General features: G+C 35.2%; 1 pseudogene; it reads right to left on the minus strand.

The window, feature by feature from the left end:
• Positions 1–6391: 6391 nt before the first annotated feature.
• Positions 6392–7054, minus strand: LOC149820997 (transmembrane and coiled-coil domain-containing protein STS1 pseudogene; annotated as a pseudogene).
• Between the last annotated feature and the right edge of the window lie 1527 nt (positions 7055–8581).

The raw sequence follows: 8581 nt of genomic DNA on the forward strand, positions 1-8581 counted from the left end.
AATTTTTATGGATTTTGGAATCCATTTGATGGCTGAATTAAGCAAATTGCAAAACCGGGTTCTTGAAAGATCCAAAAACACTGCTAAAATCACAGTTTTTGTGATATTATTGGATTTTCGTGCATAAGCATATGTTTTTAGGGTTTAATCATGTTCATAATCATATTAGGATGCTTTAGGTTTAATTTTGTGCTCATTTGATTTCATTTAGTGCATAAAACCTAAGTTTTTACCAAAATCTATTTCTAAAAACCCTGATTTCAAGGCCATAGTCTTGCTATCGGGGGCAATTTGGTCATTTGACCTAAATTTCGAAATCCCTAACCCTAATTTCATATTTTTAATCATATCATAGCATATTTGGTTTGAGTTTATTCCATTCAAATTTCAAAATTTGCATTTTATCAAAATATCTTTCTAAAAAACCTAATTTCAAGGCCATAGTCTTGTTATTAGGGGTATTTTGGTCATTTTGACCCCAATTTCAAAATTCCATATCTTCTCTTTCATATTTATTCAATTTTATTTCATACTTTATCATTTTTATTTAAGGGAATCAAGGAAGAGGCTTATATTTAGCAAAATCCAACAATTTCCTGATATTGTTGGATAAATCTAGAAAAGCCAACATATTTTCATTAACAAAGTTTTCTAGTTTTGCAGGTACATTGAAGATTTTATTTTTCATGTATTTAAATTTCAATAGTGATGTAATTTGTAATTAAACTTTGGAATAAGAATTTACATTTCCTGCTTAGCTTAGGTTGCATTGCATATAGTTTATTTTCTTTTATAATGTTAATGTGTGATGGATGATGATTCATGCATATTCAAACTCACTATGGTCTACACGAATGGCACATGCACTAACTTTTATGAAGTTTATAAACTTGGTGGAATTCATATTTATGGCCATAGTCAGAATATGAAGGATATCTAGATTTATGATCTTCACATTAGCCACATTCAGCCTACACTCTTAGGCTAACTTCAAAAATGCACTGCATTTCTCAAAAATACAAAAAGTATTTCTCAATTCCTCAAAATCATATTCATTCATTTCATGCATTTGCCAATTCCAATTCAAAATTTCAATTCAAAGAAGTTCATTTTCTTAAAATCTCCTAAGTCTTATAGCAAAATCGATTTTCCCAAAGACATTGAATTTCAAAGGATATTTCAAGTATTTCCCAAGTTCCAAATTCAAATTTTCTAAGTTAGAATTTCAATTTCCAAGTTTGAATTAAGAGAAACCAAGTCTCTCAGAATCGATTTTCACCAAATGTCAAGGATTCCTCAAAATCGATTTTTATTTCTCTCAGGAGTATATTTCAAATCCCATTTCACGATTTCTCATGTGATATCATTTCCAAGATTTACATTTTGTAAATATTTCAATCATTCAAAGCAAACATCATGTTTTCAAAATGTGCATTTTCTGAAAATTCATAGCACATGCCTGATTCTATGTGCATTTAGAAATTAGAATATGATTTAGACAAGTTGAATAGAGTAAAGCATAAGATTGATCCTTGGTTCAATTACCCCTGTTAAAGGTGGCAGGAACGGTTGAACCTCGTACCGACAGGCGAGTCCCATTCTACGGAATTTTCCCGCATTTTAAAAAAGGAGGCGAGTTATTTTCAAAATCTTTTTCAAAGGTCAGTTTGACTCGCAAAAAGTTAAAAATTTTGCGATGATAACACCCTGCTGGCTTTGGAATTTCCTACACTGATATTGTTGTGTTCATTCATGGGGAAAGTGACAGGTGCCTTTCCTTCTGTGAGAGCTTTTTTGCAATTGGCCTCAGCTTGTTCAGACAATATCTCAACCATCATTCTTTTGAATAATTGGTATATCACGAGATCAATCTCACTTTTACTGTCCTAAACTCCCTTTCTGACAGATTTTGAGAATCCATTCCTTACTCTCTCTGCTTGTAACTGGGATGTTAGAGCAGTGTAATCTCTGAGCTTTGCCTGACTCAACTGATAGCGTCGATGCTCTCTGTAGAGCATAAATGGGTTTTTTAGAAAAGATCTAGGAAGAAATTTTAATAAAGGAGGAAATTATAATCTGAAAATGAAAACATCCCATTACGAGTGATCGGGTTGTCACCAAAAATTTGCAACAACCGTACTGTTTTTCTGAAAAAGGATAGATAAGTAAAATGCGAATAAAGATAAATTTTAAAAAGGACATATCCTGACAAAATATGTTTTATTGTAAATGAGGGTAAGGAATATAATATAGAAAAGAAAAATTTCGAAGAATTGCAGGCAGAATAAAAAAGAATTAGAAGAAATTAAGAGAAGAAAAAGGAAAATACACCTGGGTTTTAAAACAAGGAGGAAATTTTGAATAATATATACTTAGGGTTTTGGAAAATATAGGGAATATAAAATATCATACAATCATAGATATACAAACAAGGATGCACAAACAGCAATCCCTAGAGGCTGACTCTAAATGCAATATTTTGAAATGGCTTGTAGGACCTTAATCCTAACTCTAGGGCACAAATCATCTGATTTCAATCAAGATACGCCGATATACCGAAGCCGAAGCTCAAAGTACGTGGCATAAAAATATTCCTTCGATTCTAAAGTAAGGGCTTCCCAACATCCTTGAGCACCTACTGATATACCTCGGACTATGGCCCTTAGGTACGTGGTAGGGGCGAACCCAAATAAGTGGTCCAGTTGTGAGGCTCTCTCCCAAACTATGGTTCAGTGAGACAGCCCAGCAACGTGAAGACCGAGACAATATAGGTAAGGAGGTTTTCAAAATATGCTCAATATGCAAGAAATCAGATGGCTCTAATGCAAGTCCTAAAGAGATAGATTAAAATGAAGAGAAGCATACACTTGCATACATTGTTTGCATTCGATCCCTAAAATTGAGGAGAGCTGTATTTCAGACCTAAGTCTAATGTGAGCATGGAATAAACTCCTCAATATGGTCCTACCAAACCATACTTATATCCTATATACAAATGATGTCAGCTTAGGACAGAGTCTAGGCTCCTAAGTTTTGCATGGAAATGAAGCTGACATTTGAAGAATAAATTCTTTAGAAAATATCAAAGCAAAAGAAAAAGGCATAGATTCAACCGGATGGAGACGAGTCCCATCATGGTCGCCAAAACTGTGATCATCGCAAAAAGAATTTCCTCGCATAATATTCTCTCTCTTCCTTGTCTTTTTCCTTTCCAACCTCTATTTCCTCCTTTTTGAGGGGAGGAAATAGAAGAAAGAATAGAAGAGAGAAGAGAAGAGAAACTTGCGGGGTCTCACTTGACCTTAATTTTGAAAATATTTAGAAAATAACTCACCTCCGTTTTGAAATATTTACGGGAAAACTAGGAGACAGGATCTGCTCGTCGGTACGAGGTTCGACCGTTCCTGGCGCCTTTACCTGGGGTAATCGAACCAAGGGTCGAATTCATGCCTTTTACTTTGCTAAGAAATTATCTAAGAATCTATTCTAAGTCTAAATGCACAAAGAATCATGCTTGTGCAATGCAAGAATGTATGCTCTTTTTGAAAATGTTTTGAAATATTCCAAGTGTTTCTGAGATGAATCTGATGATAGAGTGAAGAAAATGATTTCTAACTTTAGAACTTAAGATTTAAAGTTCTAAGTTTTTAGAATAATCAGAGTTTGAGAACAAATCTTGACTTTAAAAGGAATGTTTCTTCTGAAGTTGAGATAAAAGGAAAAGAAAGGAAATTTCAAAGTCATAAATGGACTTTGAATCAGAATAGAGATGAAATGGAATTGAATTCTAACTTTGAAGTTTTGAAATCATAATGAAATGTGAGAAATCTAAGTAAGATTGATTTGAAAGTTTGGAATTCAAGGTGGAATTTGAATCCAAAGTCTGGATTCTAAATAGAGTTCAAAGTTGAATTTTAGATTTAGAACCCGAAAATAGGAATTTGGATTTGAAATATGAGATGAAAATGGAATTAGATTTGAGAATTGGAATCAAGATGGGTTTTAGATCGAAAATTTTGAATGGAATTGGATTCAAGATTTGGAATCCAAGATGGAATTTTGATCTGAAATTTTGAATGGAATTGGATCCAAGATTTAAAATCCAAAATGGAATTTGGATCTGAAGTCTCAGATCCAAGATAGAATTGGAATCTGAACCCTAAGATGAAATTGGATCTGAAGTCTGAGATCAAAAGTGAAGTTGGATTCTAGACCCTAAAATGGAATTGGATCTGAAGTCAGAGATCCAAAGTAGAATTGGGTTGTGGATCCTAAAATGGATTTTGGATCTGAAATCTGAGATCCAAAGTAGAATTGGGTTCTGGATCCTAAAATAGAATTGGATCTGAAGTATGAGATTCTAGAATTTGATCCGAAGTTTGGAATGGAATTCGGATCTAAAGTCTGAGATCCGAAATGGAAGTGAATTCTGGATCCTAAATAGAATTTGGATCTGAAGTCTGAGACCCAAGGTGTAAATCGGGTTCTGGATCCTAAAATGGATTTAGATCTGAATTTGGAGCTTGAATTTGGAATTTCAAAATCAAATTAAACTTTGAAATCTTATTTGACTTGGAGTTTTTTAATATAAAATGAATTTGAAGTCTCAAAGTTAAATTGAACTTTGGGATTGAAGATAAAATAGAATTGCAAATGAAAAGATGAATTGGATTTTTACAAGAATTGAAGATTTGATTGAAGAAGATATTCACATCACTTGAAGTTTTGAAAATGTGATGTAATTCTATCCTAAATGATGAAATGAAATTAAAGAATTTGAAATTGGTTTTTGAAAAGCTATTTCATTCTTCAAGTGAATTAAAATAAGATTGAAGATATAATACATCCCTGACTATGGTCATTGAATGTATTATATAATAATCTATATTTAAATTCAGAAAGAAGAATAAAATACATTTTTGGTGCTTTTATAGAATTTAAAATGAAATTAACTCTCAATATACCCTGACTATGGCCATTGGTATATATGTTGAGTTAATTTTAGATTAAATTCTGATAAAAGAGGAGAATATTTATAGAAAATATGATGATTTTTTAAAAGAATCCAGTGTGGATCCAGTGTTATTTTATAAAAGATAAAAATCCTAAGTTTTGTTTACATCCCGACTATGGCCGTTGATGTAAATCATCAACTTAGGATTAATTTACCTCTTACGAAATGGTGCACGTGCCATTCGTGTTACACCATTTCGAGAATTTGAGAGATAAAGGCAAAAAATGCATGAGAACAAGCAATTCATGATATTTACAATGCACATTCATTCTATCTAGAAGCTGGGAATGTAATTTCTCATTTAAGATCTAACTATTACAATACATAAAGTTGAATTTACAACTCTCAATAATGATATCTTCCACATATTCCCTGCAAAACACTCGATTAATATGAAAAATAGAAAGAAATTTGCACTTGTCACATGAATGTCGATGGAAAATTGTTTATATGTCAAGGTAGAAACAAGAGGGAGATGGAAAATGACATATATATACTTATATATACATCTATGTATATATGCATATAGGTATATATGTATGCATATATATACATGTACATGTGATATATACAAATTATAGCTGGAAATGAATGCAAGTGTTGTGATGAAAGGACCATGTAGATGAATGACAGTACACAACTGCTGGGAGTTGTGCATACGCTGGAAGGTGGTGATGGGGTATACTAATTTTGCTGCAAAAGATGCTGAAAATGGAAGCGAGATGCTTCAGCCAGCAAACTTGAGGGTGACAAGTGGAGATGGGATACATGGTGTATATAGGGTATACACAAAGAACGATGCATGCTGCTACGTGGTAGGTGAGTTTAATAGATGAAGTGGGTGCTGTTGCAAGTAGTGGTGGCAGCAGGGTAGGCGCTGCGGTGGGCAATCTATTGACAACCTATGATGCAAATGATGGTGGCGGTTGGCATCTGTAGGCAACATCATAGATGTGGCAGCAACCATGATTATGGCCAGCAAAAGGATGTGTTAAAACATACCAGCATTAGGCACAATGGATGGCTGAGGATGTAGGCAACTATTGCACCAGCTGTGTAGGCATATGAGGTATATGCCATGGCAAATAATGGAAATGGAAAGAAAGAAATGGATGCAATAATGCGAAAATGTTAAAAAGAGTGTAATAGAGGAATTGTAGAGGATGGATCAATATTTAACCCTTTTACAGTTTAATGTGTGAATGCACTAGTCATATGTACTAGAGATCAATTAGTATGCAGTGATCAGTGAAAATATCACACAACATATATGAAAAATTCAAACAGTGGATAGGATGAATAAATGGCTCGTACCTAATCACCACAACCTGATTTGCAGTTTGATCCCTGAATAATCGGTGAGATATCTACAGCGCTCTAGGGATTTTGCACGAGAGCTGAAAAGAAAGAAAAATAATAATCAGGATAGTATGTATCCAATTCCAGTTGCGAAACAATTTATTGGGTAGCATAAAGATAAGAAGAATGGCCATCGATTAATGTTGTAACATCAACATTCTCAATCCCAGGTACTTCGACAGACTGAATTTCTGCTAATCCATCTGTAAGCAAGCTTGCGCGGGAAGCAACATCAAGAGTCCAGTCATTGGTAGAATACATACTCACGAACCTCCCGGACACGATCTTCAGAGCAGCCTCCCAATTTTCATTTCTCAATGGAATTGGTGTTCCAAGGAGAACAACTCTTTTCAGAATGCCAGCACTATTAGCAGATATGGCCAGATGCTCAAGACATTTAAATGTCACCCTTGCTCCCAAAGAATAACCAATAAGAGTAACAAGCCTGTGTCCATATAATCCTTTTAACAACATTTCAGCAAGAAGCTTCCCTGCCTTATCTGATCTGTACACTGCAATAGACTATTTGCTGTCTGTAAAATTTGTTGCAGCTAGTAGCGTAGATGGCTATGCTAATGCAGCTACCAGAGCGCTTAACACTATCAACGTGGCACTTTGGTTGTGATTTTCACCAGTGTGTTTGAATTCAAATTCATCAATATCTCTAATTCTTCTAGCCATTTTAGTCCTAGTAAGATCAGCCTCCACCAGCTCCAAAAGAAATGACAACAGCCATAAGTCCCACCACTGGTCCAGCGGCACTGGCTGTAGTAGCAAAGCCACCTGCGCCAATAACAGGGATAATGGTACTAAATGTGGGTGCCAACGCATCAGATCCAGCTGCAATTGCTGGAGCTGCTAGACCACCAGTTACTGCTAGCAATGTTCTGCCAATCAACACAGCAGCACCAATAATACCACCTTGTTTCCACCTGGACTATTTACTTTGTTTTTCTTCAGCTTCTGGTTGAGCTCCATTGGCCTTCACAGAAGCCACAGCAGAGCAAGAAATGATAAACTCCAAAGCTTCCATTTTAGTCCACCTCCATGGATTAATCATGCCAACGTGACATGGCAGATCAATTTCTCCAATTAGATCGCCCAGAATAATCACATACCGTACAACGAATGAATTCATTTATAAAATCTTTGGGGCCTTTCATAATGAATTGAGATGATTCTTTGGATACAGTTATAAACCTCTGTAGGCTCTGCGGTTATCCTGCTTCTACCATAGTTCAAGGTTTATCCCAGGCGCTGGAATGGAGGTGGAGAATTTCAACTCCTCTTTTTCCTCATAACCACTGCTTCCATGCTAAGGTAGACCGAGAATGGAGACCCCCAGCAAGATCGATGGGATTATTCATGCTGGGTTTCTTACATCTCACATTTTGACTGGAAATCATCTTCTGACATCCAGTTTGTGAACTCCAACAAATACACCCAATATGCTGATTTTTGTTGGAATTCATGATGGCCTTATGGTTGGAGCCTCAAGGGACCTCTTTCCACATTCAATTGGGAGAGATATATGGACGCATGACACTAAAGGTAAAAGGAGTATTGGGAATATGCCAGACAACCTTCAGCAGGGTTCATGGTGATTGAGAAAATATCGACCAAATGTGCAATATATAACGGCATTTGCAAAATATTACAGAAGACGTACATGAAGTGAATTTAAATACACAGGATGGGAAGTTAGAATGAATTACACAGAACTAATACGACTGATATACTGAAATTGTTGAAACATGATGCTGGTGATGATCTAAGAGACCCTACAGGAATGGATGATGATGATGCTACATCTGATAGATGTAAAAGGATACTCAATGATGCACAACTGAACTGAAAAGCTATTTATATGATGCTGAAATTATATAACACCAAATGAAAGAAAATCTGTAACTAAAATAGGGACCATAACTCAAATCAGGCAAAAGATATAAATTGAACACAGGGGCTCAGATCAAAATCAGTAAAATAGATTGAAACCAAGTGGCATTGAGTCCAATACTGATTCACAAGGGATTAGTATCTGAGGACACAGTGCCACGCCAAGATGCAATATGGAAATAAATACGCTATGTGAGATCAAAATTGTGCATGCATTATGAGAGGTTGAAGAAAATACACGAAGGTAAAAGAAAAACGCACAAGTGATGCTTCAAACGAGAAATGTAGTATGGAAGGGAAATCAAATAA

The sequence above is a fragment of the Nuphar pumila genome, chromosome 12 (assembly GCF_984573655.1).
Source record: "Nuphar pumila chromosome 12, dmNupPumi1.hap1.1, whole genome shotgun sequence".
Classification (NCBI taxonomy): domain Eukaryota; kingdom Viridiplantae; phylum Streptophyta; class Magnoliopsida; order Nymphaeales; family Nymphaeaceae; genus Nuphar; species Nuphar pumila.